At 44.9% G+C, this 16323-nt stretch overlaps 1 protein-coding gene and 1 long non-coding RNA gene across 14 annotated transcripts in view; one reads left to right on the top strand and one right to left on the bottom strand.

Annotated features, from left to right (window-relative positions):
* The window catches only part of LOC139059842 (uncharacterized), a 33257-nt gene that overhangs the window by 10105 nt on the left and 6829 nt on the right, over nucleotides 1-16323 (top strand). The window lies entirely within an intron of this gene.
* LOC139059841 (uncharacterized) overlaps nucleotides 8973-16323 on the bottom strand; it is a 49314-nt gene continuing 41963 nt past the window's right edge. For all 11 annotated transcript variants that reach the window (XR_011514385.1, XR_011514390.1, XR_011514387.1 and 8 more), the window contains one exon: nucleotides 8973-16032. The gene's annotated coding sequence lies outside the window, so the exon portion shown is untranslated. The remainder of the gene's footprint in view (nucleotides 16033-16323) is intronic.

Here is a 16323-nt window from a genome sequence, read left to right as displayed (position 1 = left end):
CAGTAGAGCGTCGTGGCTAGAGGAGTGGGACGCTTTGGTGGGTGGTGTAGGAGCAGGTGTCTTGGATTGTTTAAGATCGCGAACCTCTTGCGAGAGCTGGTGAATTAGGTCGCGCATAATGGCATTTTCTTTTTTGAGGTGAGCTATTTCTGCGTTATCATTGGTGCTCGTGGACTGTGGAGAAGGTGTGTTGCGACCCTCTCGCGAGGTGCCCTTAAGGGCTTCTGCAAAGCTCACCTTGTTAGTAGGAGACTTGGCGGGTGGGGTATAGGTAGATCTGGATCGGGAACGGCGCTGTCTCGAACGTGAAGGGGTCCGGGAACAATGTTGCCTCGAGCGTGATGGAGTCCGAGATCTGGAGCGGGGCTTGGAGTTCAAGGGCGGGAAGTCGCTTTCTTGAAGGGTGGCTTGCATTGCAGCTCGGCGTTCCCCAACGCGCTTTCGAATAACGTATGGTGTCTTGCAGCGAGCCGTACACGATTTGTCCGCTGTAAGATGAGGGCCGCCGCACAGTGACCATTTGGGGTTACACGTGTGATCGGGAGGTGGGTTGCGGACTCCACAACCTCTGCAGATCTTGTTATTGGGAAAAGGGCAGACATCCATGCGATGTCCGAGGCAGCCGCATTGGTAGCAAATTTCTATTTGCTTGTGGAATAACGAGCATGGGATTAAGGTAGCTCCGTAACAGACCAGATATGGCACGTCGGGGCCACTGAAGGCGATAACAACGGTGGTTGTTGTTCCAATGCATTTTGCGGCTAGTGCGAGGGGGTTGTGGGTATTGATGATATTGGCGTTGACTTGCTGTGGGGTATCGGAGAGGGGGATTCCGCAGATGACTCCCTTCGTGGTGTCCTCGGCGGCCGTCTCATACGCGTTAACATCGTGCGTGACCCCATTGACTTGAATTGATTTTATGCAGAGATACCGGTCGGCGTTCTGCAGACTTGGCGTACTTACAACGACAATGTTTTGTTGGGTGTTGGGGCACACCATGTCTTGCTGAATATCTGTTGGGCTGAGCTGTGCGGCTTGGAGAACGGCTGTAGTCACGGTAGGACTACCAATTTTGGCAATGTTGAGGGCTCCCTTGGGGCGAATGATAATTTTGATTTGGTTGGAAGGTAGCGGAGGCATGCGTCCAGCCTTTAGAACTTGTGCCTTGACTGGTGGCCTGGTCTTGGAACGAGAACGAGTGCTTGAGGTTTGGGTAGAGTCATTTTGGGGTGAAGAGTTGTCCCTCAGCTTCGCCGGTTGGCGAAGGCGAGTTGTTCGCCAGCCCGTCTCGGCGGCCACTTCGAGCTCCATGCTCGTTGCTAGGGCAGAGAAACTTGATCGGCGATACGGAACTCGCTCGAGTGCGCGCCGCGCATCCGGTGCGCCCGGCGTGCACGTGCGGCGGCGGCGTGGGCGATTCACAAAAATGTTCGCAGCACAGGAAAATGTCCGTAGCACAGGGAAATCGAGTGTTCCACCTGAAAATGAGGCGTCTACGGAGTCCTGGTATCTTCACGGATCGACTGGTGTAAAAATTAGGCCACAATTCGCAAGAAAATGCTGCAAAATCATTTCACGAACACAGAGCCGACGCGAGCACGTCTACACTCCTCAGCGATCGCAGCGCCTCCCCTGATTTCACTGAGAGGGAAAATTAATTTGCACCCATTCAAATCTGAACTACTGGAGGCACCAGCACCTAAGCCAGAGAACCAGGGCTAGAGAGGCTAGCTAAGACTGCTTTCATCAAAACTCGTAGTAACATGATGGGAAGATGTCTGCCAGCCAATAACCGCTTCAACTAAAACTGTGCAGCATAATGTGGACAAAGCAAGACATAAAAGCTATAGAGACAAGCCCACGATAACTATGCTCATCCCTGTAATGTTGTTTTCCTTTTTCGACGATGCATGGCACAGTTTTACTTCAAACTCGTGTTTACAAAATGGCCTCATACTATGTTTTATTGTGGAGTAACTGTTTATTCTGTCACATAGTCAGCGAGATCATTACAACAGTCAAGTGAAATGTTTACCTCTGCAAGCAGCAACAAGCTTTCAGCACAAGCTTGCATGGGCTGTGAATATGCATAGAGTAAGTGTACGACATGGCTTGTTGTGTCAGGTGTACTGTCACATTGGCCAACTGTATGAGGAAGCTGGGAGGTTCGAAGCTTGAGAGTACTAGTTATAATAATGGGAAGAATGTCATATAGCAATAATTCATTACAATTGAACCTTGTTGTATGAAACAATTATAAATAGAATTATTGCTTAAATAACAGGTGGTGAATCACCAAGAGAACTACATGTATATGAAACTTCATACATCAAACTTGCTCAGACAGTAAATGGATATATTGAACTCCGCAGCATTGGACATTGGGACACATATTAAAGGCTTCACTGCAGTACATTGGCAGATCCTGGTGGCGCAAATAGGACCTACAAATTCTGCATGGGCTAAAGGGCAGAAAGCGCTGCTCTGAATGTATCTATGTTGTCAAAGCCTTTTTAACAAAGTGCTCGCACCTTCAAAATCCTTCGCTATGCAGGTCACTTTGTTTTAAAGGTTGCGCAGCTCACTGCTCACAATAGCTAAGCACTTTCAACAAAAGAAAATCTTTAACAAGAATTCAAGAGAGACTTAATGAAATAGACCGCTAATCTTTCTCTGCAAAATATCCTTGACAGCATGTTCTACTGTAGCCACGCTGTGCTCCATTGAGGTTCCCAGCTTGCTCTCCAAGCAAATGCAGGAACCATGCAAAGCTAAGCCCCCGATTGTCTAGTGCCCCTAAGCCTCCCTTGCTACAAAATTTTTGGTCGCCTTCGTTGACATTCGCGGCCTATCCATGCATTCATCAGCCGTTGGTCCGTTACAAGTAGCATATGAGGTGAGTGAATCCTGGGGCAGAGCAACGGAACTAGTAATATCAGCACGCTCTTCAAATACACTGCTGTTAGCGCTAGGGCACAGCTTACCCTGGTGACATCTTCGCGGGGCAGTGGCGGCACTGCTGCGGCATTCGTTTTATAAACATAAATCAGCCGCCAGGGACGCATAAGTTTCTTTGTTTCACAGGCAAATTAATTGTGGTCTTCATTGTAGAGCTGTTCGATTGTAATCTAGTGCTTATGCTGACGCTACTTGCTGCATGCAGCGGTTCGTTTTCCTCACGTGATAGTGTGTGACGCTGTTGTATCTCAGCTTTCGGACTTTAAAACCAGCAAGCATCTAAAATGTGCTGCATAATAGACAGTTTTAGTTTAGCGTACATCACTGCGCATGCGCAGAACGCTAAACGACCCATTGCATATAGCGTACACACACTATTTCTCAGATTTAGCATTAGCGTCTTTGTGTGGTTTGCGGAATTTGCGTGAAACATGGCGGCGGCCCCGGCTGCCAGCTTCGAATTGAATTTGGCGTTGCTTTTGTATATGGACTTCGTTCTTAGCAACTGACTGTGTAAATGGCTTTCACTTAGTCTCAGGCTGCTACGATGACAGAGTATTATGGATAACCTTGTAGTGTTTTCGAGATCGCTTCTCGTTTCGAGTGAGTCGAAGCCTAACGAAAGAAACATCCGACATGTTAGCACCACCTATAGCTACAGTCGGGAGATAGCCGCAATGACGGCACATGGCCTCTGAGATCTGAACATCTCACAGGCCAACTAAAACTAAAAAAAATGTGTGCTGATTAGCATACGCTATATATACTATGGCATACGCTACAGCTGCGTACGCTAAATTAAAGCTGTCTAATGTCAGACCCATAAGTTAGCTTCATCCCAATACAGTGGTGTTACACATTCAACTATGCACTTAGCATTGTGATGAAGTATACCAACAGTGGGAAAGGGTCACAAACACTGGACATAGCAAGGTTACGCGGTCAAGCATACCATAGCGCTGAAGCATACTGAAAGTGGAAAAAGATAAAATTACATGCAGAGTATCCTGTCGGAGTTATCTAAATGATGCATAAGCATTTGCTACTGATCACCTACTGTTTTGTCATCATATGCTGCTGCGTTTCATATAATTGCGAGAAATGCCACGAAAAAATCATGAAATGGAGAAGCGCAGATGCAACACCAAAATGTTAAACCAAGACCAGCATGAGTATGAAGCAGAGGCCAGTAGTAGCACTGTTCACTCCTTTTATATCATGGTGCGTTTGGATGATGTTGCTGCTTCATGGAAGATGAGCACTGGCCAATGCATGCTGTTCTACGTGACGTAATTGAACAGTGTCACGTTAGGTAGACGTCATACGTAGATGTGGTCAATGATGCTGCCTCCTCTCGATGCAAACCATTATCAACTGTACATCAGCGGCCGCTGCTTATGGCGCGGCTGCGCAGGCCCGATCTTACAATTCGCTCGCTCATGCCGGCCTTATCTTGAAAGCAATCATCTTACATGACGGACGGGTTTACTCATTGGGTAAGCATAGAATCCTTTACGCATGTGTCTCTTCCTTTGACTTTCCCACTCCAGCTGCTAATATCACACATGCCACGTCGGGAGGGGGGGGGGGTTCAGAGTGTGTATATACATGACAGGCACAAGTAAGAGAGGAAAGGAGATGGGAGAAGCTTGTTTTCACCCCACTGCATCGAATGTGCACAATGCCCTCTGGAGCTCCCTGGCCGTTGTCACATTAGCCACCTGACAGCTGCAATTATCCGTGACTCCTTTCGGAAGCACAGAAGAAACTGCGGCGCTTACGTGCGAGGCGAGAGGGGACACAGATAGAACTGTAGAGAGAAGAGGGAGGAGAAGAGGCATTTCCCGTATAAGATGGGGGAAGTGACATGAGAAGGCAAGGAAACTCCACTAACATACAACAGCAGTTGTGGGGTGCTTATGTTCAAGGCACATAAGTATAACTTGTTTGCTGCTATTTCTGAAAAAATAAACACCATGCAAATATGTCAAGCGGGCAACTCGCACAGGGCGTGCAGAAGCAGAGCCGCATTAATTAAAATGCACCGCAGCGTCCAGGAAACACTACAGAAGTGGTTGACCGTCAAATCAACACTTCTGTGCCTGCCGCATTAGCTTTGCTGCTATGGCATTGCGAGAGGTCATGGATTTGATCCCAATCGTGGGAGCCACATTTCGACGGGGGCGAAATAGAAAACCCATGTGCACTTAGATTTTGGGACACATTGAAGAACATCACGGTGTCAAAATTAATCTGGAGTCTGCCACTATGCCGTGCTTCATAATCTGAGTGTCGTTTTGGCACGTACAGCCCCATAATCCAATTCAAGTTTAATACTTCTGCCATAACGCGATGTGCCATATGAGGAAATGACAACACTCAACCCTCTCAGGGGTTATAAGATATGGCCCACTAAAATGCCTCATGCAAACACCCCTCTCCCTGTGTGTTCTGCCTATTACGCAGGCAAACAGCAGTGGTGCCCACAAGGTAACGTTTAACATCAATTCACCAATCTCATGTTAGCCTAAATGTTGAAGAAATTAAGCTTTAGCCGTCAACACTGCTAATTATCATCAATCAGAGCATCCAGCATGGAAAGCTTCACTTACATCAATTCCCACAGGGTGTGGGATCTGCATAATTTTTCCCTTTTTCCTCATTTTTGTGTGCGTAGCATGAACAGGAAGATGTTCCAATGAGCTCAGTTTTGAAAATATACTATTATATGTGCAATCTCCGGTTACGGTAAAAGCACCGAGACCCTAAGAAGTGTACAGGCAGGGATTTAGAGCTATTTCCGGCAGGGTTGTGGTGATTTGGGCCCTTGCTTCGCCCATCTTGCAAGCTCCGTATACGAGACTGCAACACAGCCTTGCACATGTTCCCGACTATACATGCGCACATGTGCCGTCATCTGTCACAGTATGAGCACCGAGACATCTAATAACTCACCTGACACCCATTCAAAGCTGGTTCTGACGTTGCTGCAGTGATGGACCGCAATACATAACGGAAGCTCCAGTGCATAACACAACTGCATTGTGGTGAAGCTCAGTCTAGGGCATTGAAACTTGTTTAAGCAATCACATTTCCTCAAGCCACAACCAGCATGCGTATTCGTGCTCTTAAACTGCACAAGGGCCATCCATATGTCGACGTGTCGGAATGTTAAGTCAGGTGTAGTTCCGACCAGAATGCACATAATGTTTGGTATGTCTAGAAAGTGTTCCTAAAGTCACTTCTGCCGCATTACAGTTGAGTTAAGCAAGGAAGCTTATGCAGTGTATTGCATTGAAGCATATTAAAAGCGAAAAATTGCAGTTTAATTGCTGTGGTGATTTAAGCCCCTTGTTTGGGGGTCCATGACCATGCCCCTCTGGAGGGCACAAAGGAGCGAGGAATCATGGTTGGAGAGCATGACACGAACCCTGGCGATGGAGAAACAGCTTTGATGACCTGCTCTACCGAAACTGCACTGCTTGTTCAGCAGGCGTTAATCAAGAAGCTAGAAAAATGAAACCTAGTAGTCCGGATATTTATTGACTACAGCAAGGCTTTTGACAATGCAACACAAGATTCTATTAACAGAGTTGACTGCCAACGGTGTACACGGAATGACACATTTTGTTTTGTTCGTATCTGCTTGATTGCAGGCAATACATTGTCATTGGAAATAGTATTTCCTCCGACAGGGCAATATTGTTCGGTGTCCCACAGGGCAGCATTTTAGGTCCCCTTCGACATTTACGTTAATGACATGATAGACATACGAGGGTTGATCCAGAAATAAGGTTCCCATCAGTTTTAGAAAAAGACAACATTGTTTATTCTCATAGAAATTTACATTATTGGAAAGATGAAACTTACATAATCAACATCTTTTTCTACGCATTTTTGTATACAGTGCTCCAATTTCTGTATCCCAGTGTCATAGAAGTCTGCCGCCGACCCGTTGAGGAAGCATTTCACCTCTTCCGACTTCTTCATCGCTCCGGAAGCGTTGGCCACTCAAATGTTCCTTTAGCTTGGGGAACAAGTGATAATCACTAGGTGCGAGGTCCAGACTGTACGGTGGGTGGGGCATGACAGTCGACCCAAAGTTTGTCAAAAGTTCCTGGGTTTGACAGGAGATGTCAGGTCAAGCGTTGTCGTGAAGCAGTGTTACACTGGCTGCCAGTCGTTCTCGCCGGCAGTTCCAGATAGCTTGCCTGAGTTTTCATAGTGTTGCACAATAGCTCTCAGAGTTCATTGTTGTCCCACGTTCCATTAAATCGATCAGCAGTACCCCCTTATGATCCCAAAAAACAGTGGCCATGACTTTGCCAGCAGAAGGAGCTTGAACTTCTTTGCGACTGGTGACTCTGGGTGACGCCACTCTTTGGATTTTTATTTCATATTAGGAGTGAAATGAAACACCCACTTTTTGTCTCCCATAAAAATGGAGTCCAACAATCCTTCCTTATCTTCTTGACAATTTTGAAGAAACTGGCGAGCACAGTCAAGGCGTTTCTCCTCGTAGTCTGATGTCAATAGCTGCGGTATCCATTGAGCACAACACTTCTGATACCCCAATACTTTAGTCAAAGCTCTTTCCACTGTACCGTAAGAACTTCCAGGAATTTGAGCAATAAGTTCACGGATGTTGATCCTCCTCGATTGAAGCATTTTGCGTTGGGCCATCTTGATAACCACCTTCGAAACTGACGGTCTTCCACTCTGTTCTTCATCGTGGACTTTCTTTCAACCAGCACTAAACTCCCTGAACCACTTTCGGACGTGTTGAACGGACATGCACTTGTCGCCATACACCTCTGTCAACTGATGATGAATATCCACGGGTGGAGTCACTTTGGCGTGCAAAAAGCGAATTACGGAACGAATCTCGTACTTGGCGGGATCAACAATGGGAACCTCCATGTCGGACGGCTGCTGAGCCAAGAATGAGCGGTGCAGCGAAGCAAAGCGCAGCTGGGGGGAATGGAGAGTGGGGGAACAGCCGCGTGCATGAGTGTTGCCGGACTTCACCTCGCACCTTCCCGTGGGGCTGGAGCTCTTTGGGAACCTTATTGCTCGATGAACCCTCGCAGAAACCGAGGCAACAACCATTCTATATGTGGATGATACCAGCCTGTTTGTCTCTGGTCTGGAGGCTTGCGATGTCATTCCTAAAGCGAACGTGCTCCTTTCCACTTCATTGGGATGGTCCAGCCACAACAGCCTTACAAATATTATTTCTTTCTAGAACAGTTGAAATTACAAATTTACCCAGCACTATTTGCGTCTCACATTAACTACTGCATGCGTGTGTGGGGCACCACCGTGAACACTAACACAAGCTTTTTCTTCAGAAACGTGCTCGTCGGAATTATTTCTAACATTCCATACCTCCACACAACATCACCACTTTTCAAACTGCCAGATGTGAATGGCCTTCCTTTACTGTATTCATACTTTTTCCTCTAACAAAGTCTCTTCACTTGTAAAATTACTGTCGGGACTACAGCCAGGATAGATGGCTCGTGCCAAAAAGGCTAACAATTTATCTAATGCAATCGCTAACCTGTAATGTTCCTTAACTTCTAAATAAGTATGAAAACCAAGGCATTATTAATGTTCATGTCTTTATCCGGAAACGCGAAATAATTTTTGGTCTAGAATCATTCATTACATGATGCCTGCACGCGGGAACAAATGTATGGATATCTGTCACTGGAAGTTACTAATGCGCTGTTCTTTCTCTCTCTCTCTCTCTATATGTATATATATATATACACACACAGACACACACACACATGAACATGACATAACATGAACACAGTGTATATATGTATATATATATTGTACACACAGTGTTCATGTTAGTTTCGGTTGGGACATACAGTTGCACTGTCCACCCCTCTTTACTATTTTATAACTGTGCAATTACCATTGTTAAGCACGAGCTAATATAGTATGTAGTGTATCACTATATTGTCACGTGGTAGTGATGTTAAAGAACACAGCAGCAGTACTGTGAAAGACAAAACTAGCTTTTATTGGGCGAACCTGTGCACACAAAACAGCCTACACTTAAAGCACAATGATAGCAGCGAACACAGTCGGCAATCGTCGAAAATCTGATCAGCTAGTCCAGCGTGTCAGCTTTTATACAGTAGTCATCGAATGTTCCAGACTTGTTGGGGCTCGTGTGCCTTCCACAAAGTTCTACACCATTCGCGTCACGCGATGAAATCAGATAACACAAGGTTCAGCGACAACAGACAGCGGATAGAAGCATCGATAACTTTCCAGAAACTTCGGATACATGCAGGCGCGTGCCGCGCTGTGCGATAAGATTTGTTAGGCGGCGAAACGTGGTCGCCCGATAAATGTATGTATACACGTGTCAATATATAATATATAATTATATGCGTGCTTTATTTTCTTCTACACTGACTGCTGTGCTGTCAAGCACTTTCAAGCTGTTTGCAACAGCTTCTCGCTTGACGGACCCCAACAAATTGTAACGACTTCTTAGAAATAAAGTTCTGATTATTAGTTGTCTCCGTGCTCATACTGTGACAGAAAACTGGAATGCATGTGTATAATGAAGGAATTCGTGCTGTGTCCCCTCACAGTGGCCCCTTTGCATTCGTGGTATACTTCACCGCAGTGTATGATGGCAAAGTTGACTTTAAGGAACCGAAATTTGCAACGCTTCTGGACTCGTAGATTTTTTCATTGGTGCGTCTAGCCATAGCCACTATGGCCTAGTCCCAGGGAGCCCAAACAGAGGAAACGGAGGTAGAAATTAACGATAAAGGTAATCTAAAATGACGCAGGAACTAGGCAGCCACCGTACCTGCGGTTAATAAAACATTCAAATTTTGACACTTCACGTGCCAAAGCCAAGATCTGATGAGGCACACTGTAGCGGTGAACTGCGGATTAATTTTCACCTCGCGGGATTCGTTAACGTGCATTCAACGTACGGTACACGGGCATTGCATTTTTACCTCATCGAACCCCGTCGAAATGTGGCCTCCACGACCGAGATGTGATCCCACAACCTCACTTTCGCAGCGCAACACCCAAACCACTAATACAACATGGTGGGTCTACAAGCCATCAGGCTCTGGTAATGCTGGACCTTGCTGTTAAAGAACTCCTTTAATCAACCACAAGACGTCGGCTGTAATCGCAAACCAGACCTATGACAGCACCAATGTTAAACTATTTGTTGTCACCCATATGAGTTAAGCACATTTGTTTTAGAACTACACTGTACTATTTCTGTGTCAGTGATTACAGGGGAGTCCTTGTGTATCGTGTTAGACATAAAAAGATTTAAAGAGATGCCTACAGAGACATTGCGAAAGTACGTAGCTGGTATTAGTAGATTGCACCAATGATTGGAACATCTTTTTGGAGCACATGGTATAAGCACATGTAATAAATAATGAACAGTGACACAATACATCCAGCGGTCAGATGCAAGTAGTACTGCTAAACATGACAACAGATCACTCTATTCACCACTGTCGGAGTGGCAAAGTTTAAAGTTCGTTTCCAAAAGCATTGCCTGCCTGGGTTACATGTCGTCATAACCTTCCTATGTTATGAATACGTAAAATTTATAGCAGGCCCATCCCAAAAATTTGGGGACGTCCAAAGCCAGTATATGAAAAAAATTCTTCTGTTTGATTCTACTCTAACCTTATAGTCCACCGATTTCAAGTGACTGGCCCAGCCAGTAATGCAGGTGGCATGCAGCTCTTAACAAGTGGGGCGGCTGGAATAGGAATACTTTATTGCAGCACTGGTGGCCTGAATTCAAAGCCTTTTCATTAAGTAACAAAGCTCAAAAAGAACAGTGCCACAGTTATTTTTGTCTTACTGAGACTTGGCTAATACAGCCCACACCCACAGTGGGTGGTGTGTCAGCATGCAGTGGTGGCCTAGCCAGTTAAGGATTTGGACTAGGAAATAAGTAGTCGTGGTGCATTTTGGAGCAGAAAAATTGGTCCTTTTGGAATAGTTGGAGTAGTACAGCAGTAATGTGTAGCCATTTGGTGCAGCTCATTATTACTGCGCACTCAGTAAATGCTGCTCAACAGCAAAGGAAGATACCAAGGCCAACAGCCAGCAGCAGCCAATTAGTACCACATCAGTATGTTGCAAACACTTTCCTTTGAATAGGTAAGAAACCTTCATAAACAATTGAAAAATTCATGCAGAAACTCCTCTGGGACTTAAGTACGCTTAAGCATTGTACCACTTGCTCATCTCCACGCAGCCGAATGTCATTATCAACCCCTTTTCAAGGATACGGCCACAAACTGGGTACTTCGTGATGGGCTGATCACACTTAAAAGCAAAGCATATTCCAAAATTCAAAATAACAGCCTGCACAGAAAGCACTTGGTTTGTGACGCATGTGAAACCATTATATTGCAGAGCTAAACTATGAGCATCTGTGGAAGATTGGAGGCCCTATCGTGAGCACGCACACTTATGCAGGACTGTAACAACAACAGCCAAAGATAAATTTTTCAACCATGACATTTCAGACATGCTTAGCAATGACACAAAAATTTAGGAAACCCAAATTATCGAACTTGACGGTACCGTTATCTAAGGATGGTAACATTCTTTCTCTGGCACGTGTTGCTATTGAATTCAAGTTTTTTTCATCCGTTTTCACAGATGAGACTGGTGTACCTAGAAGCTTTCAGGCCCCTATTTTGCATTCAAGCATGCACAACATTAATATCGCTTCTGAAGTAGTACAGTCCTGTATCGATTGTCTTCCAGCTAACTCTGCTCCTGGTTGTGATGGCATCTGCCCTAAACTTCTTAAGATATCCAAACCTGCAATATGTCGCATTTTAGCCAAGCTTTTTCAGCAATGTATTGACACGGGATGCGTCCCAAATGATTGGAAAGCAGCTTGCATAATTCTCATATTTAAATCTGGTGATTCGTCTAACCCATCAAATTACAGACTAATTTCTTTACCAGCATGTACTGCAAACTCATCATTTCATCTGCTCTAATGAAGTTTCTTACAGAACAAAACTTTTTCTTTATCAATCGGCATGGACTTTTACACGATTGATTATCTTTTTTATCGAATCAATGTAATATCTGTGGACTTTGCGAAGGCTTTTGGCAAGGTTCCTCAATTGTGGCTTATTCATAAACTGACAGATCTTAACATACATGTGAGAATAACTAGGTGGACTACCAACTTTTTAACTAACCGGTAGCAATCAGTTTTCATCAATGACCATTTGTCTCCATTAAATCATGTCAAATCTGGAGTACCGCAAGGTTCCATGCTCAGGCCTATTTTGTTTTTAGATTACATTAACGATATTAGTAATGGTAGGCGTTTATGGTCATAGACTATTTGCTGATGATTGCGTGATCTAGTAACCCTGAGGATACCTGCTACCTTCTATCTTACCTAGACAATCTCTGTAAGTGGGGCAGTAAGCAAGCGGAAATCAACATTAATATTACAAAAGCTATCAGATTCAGGACTACAGCTAAACCCGTGTTATGTAATTACAAAATTATAAAACATGCCCGTAGCCTTGGTATTCACAATATCTGGGTGTTCATTTGTCATTCGATCTGTCGTGGAACATTTGCGTAGATGTGATTTTCACTAGAATGTTTTAGTTTAGTGTCTTTACAGTTCTCCCCGCTCCAAGTTTCCCCGCTTAGCCACATGGTGGAGTGGTGGGTGATTGCACGTTTTAGTTGTATGTCTAGCCTAGCGGAGCAGAGGGATGGATGGATAGGTGCTACGAGTGTCCCCTTTGGAAAGAGGTGTGGGTTGCGCCATGAAGCTCTTGTATTGCCTAATGTTCGACCTATGTTAACAAAGAAAAAAAAACCCACGATGACTTCCCATAACCAAACTTTCTGAACTTTGTCTTTGCAAGCCTCTGTTGTTTGTCGTTTCCCTACTTTTTGTCCACCAATCTTCCATTCGCTGCTTACCAATCTTTACTGCATACATTTTTACTTTCCCCCTGCTCTTGCTGAACCCAAGGGCTTCAAGCAGGCCAATGGTGTGTGTGTGTGTGAAAACTTTTATTGTAATGAGGTCCAGAGGCTTGACTTCTCAAGCCAAGGCGGGCCGCTCCCACGTTGGCACTGTCAGGCCAAGCCTTTCAGCGACATCATGGGCCCCCTGGACTGCCCTTAGTTGGTCCTGAAACAATGCGCTTTGTATCCTTCTCTCCCACTGTGTCCATTCTTCAACGAGGTTGGGGAGAGTCGCAGGACACCCCGCCAGCATATGTCCGATTCCAATGATGCCATTACAATCATTGCAGTCCATCTTAATCTCCCTCTCTGGATATATTTTATTAATGGTGTATAGGCCAGTGGTGCCTAAATCTACTGCTGGGGAGATATTTCACATTCTAGTAAAGCATGCTCTATTGTTTCCCTAGCTTTACCGCAGCAAGCACATGCTTCTTCCTTCTTATATTTTGCTGTATAAGTGCGTGTTCTAAGGCATCCTGAGCTCGTTTCAGAAAGTAATAAACTTCCCTTTGAGTTATAATAGATTGTTTCTTTCCCGATATCCTTATTTCCTCTTCAGTAGTTACTCGTAGCAGGTTTATTTTCCATTGCCGCCACCCACGAGATTATCTCGGCTTCTCTGGCTTTCCGCTTGATGTTCCTTTCGTATTTGCAGTGCCTTCTGGCCGAATTCAGGGTAATGAAACAAAATAAAAGCACCTATAAGTAAAACTTTTTTAAGTAAAACGAATACATATAGCTTATTTGTCCATAAAGCATCTAAACACGAACTTGTAATGTGTTACCGGTCCATTTTATCCAGTGGAAAATAAAGCCCCATCTTGGGGAATGCCACGTGATAGCCAGCGAGCTTGCATTTTGCATACAATCTGATCCTTTCTGATGCTAACATGCTGCACAGCGTGCATCACATACTCCCGCGCTGCGAGGTTTTCAAATGGGTCAGCATGCGCACCTTCTAGCAGACATAAGTCTTCATCTGTGCAAATCTATCTTGTAAAGAGCAAGGCAGGCAAGGTGCCTCGATGCACAAGCCAGAGTGGGTGTGTGCATCGACCACCTTGCTAGGAAAAAATGGCAGCAACCTTCTGTTCAGGCAGCTTGTAAGCGGACCGTGTTTCTGACTCCGCCAGCCCGCTTGCAGCTAAGCGGAGGGCGCATGTGCATTCGCACATCCGCTCCGCTCAGCTGCTTAGCAGAGTGTAAAAACGGCAAACTCTACTAAAGCAACCACATCTCTTGGCTTCATAAGGCACTATTTGCACTCGGCTAACTCCAAGACAAAATTTCTCGCTTACTTAATTGACTCTGACTCTAGTTTGTGTCTTAATTAATTACTTAATTGACACTGACTCTAGTTTGTGTCGAGGTCTACCTCGAGCACAAACTCGAGTCTTTTGCAAAATAAGGTTGCTCGCTTCATCACAAGAAACTACTCGCATACATCTAGAGTTACGGAAATCAAATATTAAATTAATTTAGCTCCTCTCAATATACGCAGGCTTCTGACACTATTGTCCTTCTTTCATTTACTCCAACCGGTTATCCCACGTTACTCTAAATATCAGACTAGCTTGTGACGTGTGTCTTGACGGCTTGATCACCAACTTAAAATCGCACCCATCTTCGCCCACACTAATCCGTTTTTCCACTCACCTCTCCTCCTCGCTATCTGACACGACTCATTTGTACATAATTTGAAGTTGTTCCTAGAAATCTGAACTACCTCTTACCTTGCTGTTCTGTTCCAGTTGCATTTCTTGACGTTCTTATTTAATATGCAATTTTGCTTTCCTGTTTAGTAATCTATACTTAAATTTTTTTCCATTGTTTTGTAATGTGAAACAGCTCATTGTGATAAGTATTTTAGGAACCTTGACCCTTGTCATCACTATGTTTTTTTCACACATTGTATATACCCTGTAATAAGTCATTTTTTTGCACTAATTCATGTTGTTCCAATTCATATTTCTTGTTTAGTTGTGTACTTTTGGTATTTTTTGCTCCTTTCATTGTAATCCCTGTAAGAGTTGGTGTCTGCCATGAAAAGGGTACCTGCCCCATACCATTGTTCGACTCATTCATGCTAAGGATGTTGTTGAAGGGAGGAACTTGTTCTCGTTAAGAATGAGGAGTAGGGGATTTATTTACAATATCTACATGAAGAGTGGAGAACATTACATCTGATCAGTCTAGCATGACTGAGATGCACACTGAACAGCCGAAAATGTCTGCTTAAACACTCTCTGTCCTTACTAGATCCCTAGGCCAGGAAAAACTAGATCCCTAGGCCAGGAAAAGCTGCCATCCAACCTTCATCCAACCAAAGCGTCCAAAGTCGTCGAAGTACCCGCCTTTGAGGGCGAAGGTTCACACACTCTCTTGCACTTTTGTTTTACTGAACACACTAAAATGAGTGGGGCCTCATAGACAGGTGTTGTCACGTTTGACTCAAGCTGGCACGTCTTGGTTCCTCAGCTGACTCTGCAGTTAGCTGCTGAATCTGTCATGACTGTGACTTTTACCAGAGTACATGGGAGAACGCCATAGAACAAACATTTCCAGGAGTTTTTTTGCTCCAATTGGTCCCTGAAGGTGACAGCGAACCAGCTAACAATCCTGTCCGCCAAACGTGTCTAGCCTTACTGGCTCCGAAGGGCTATTCGAAGGGGGCATGTTGTTGGCTTCACGAAGCGATTCATTGCAGCGAAGCCAGAAGGTCACTATCCCCGCTAGCCAATCGTAACATCCCCCACCCCTATGCCTCCTGGGCTCTTTAGAGTACTTGAACAAAAAAAAAGTGTTATGGAAGTTAATATGACCGGTATAAACAGGAGCGTCGCAGCAACACGGACTGCTGCAGACGGCAGCGCCAGGTGTGCTGATGACGTTCTGATCATTATAAGCTGATACTGCTCTTTAGTGCCTTATCCATCTACGTCAAACCACTATGCCTTGCGTGGACCATATCTTGAACGCCGTGTTCTCGTCGCTTTGCCTTGAAGAGCGGGCCCATATCTTGAAAGCGATCTGCGAAAGGGGCAGGGTGCGGTGTGTGCTGAGAGATTTGCGAGCGATCTCGTGGTAGCGACAGGCAGAACAAAGGTAAAGCCACTCGCTGCTGCATGCTCTATCTATATTGTGTACACTTTTCACTTTGTTCAGTGCTTGAAGGCTGTTCACCTCCGCCGTGGGTTGGCCCAGTATTGCACTATCTCTGGGATCGGCCCACATTTTTATCTTGCGTGATGGACGTTTGGCAAGCATAGAGATGCTTACACATTTAAGAAAATTTTAACACCCAGAACCAGCCAATTGGTA

Source organism: Dermacentor albipictus, chromosome 5 (assembly GCF_038994185.2).
Source record: "Dermacentor albipictus isolate Rhodes 1998 colony chromosome 5, USDA_Dalb.pri_finalv2, whole genome shotgun sequence".
Classification (NCBI taxonomy): domain Eukaryota; kingdom Metazoa; phylum Arthropoda; class Arachnida; order Ixodida; family Ixodidae; genus Dermacentor; species Dermacentor albipictus.
Note: the sequence above shows the minus strand (reverse complement) of the source record. Positions and strands in the feature narration are given on the sequence as shown.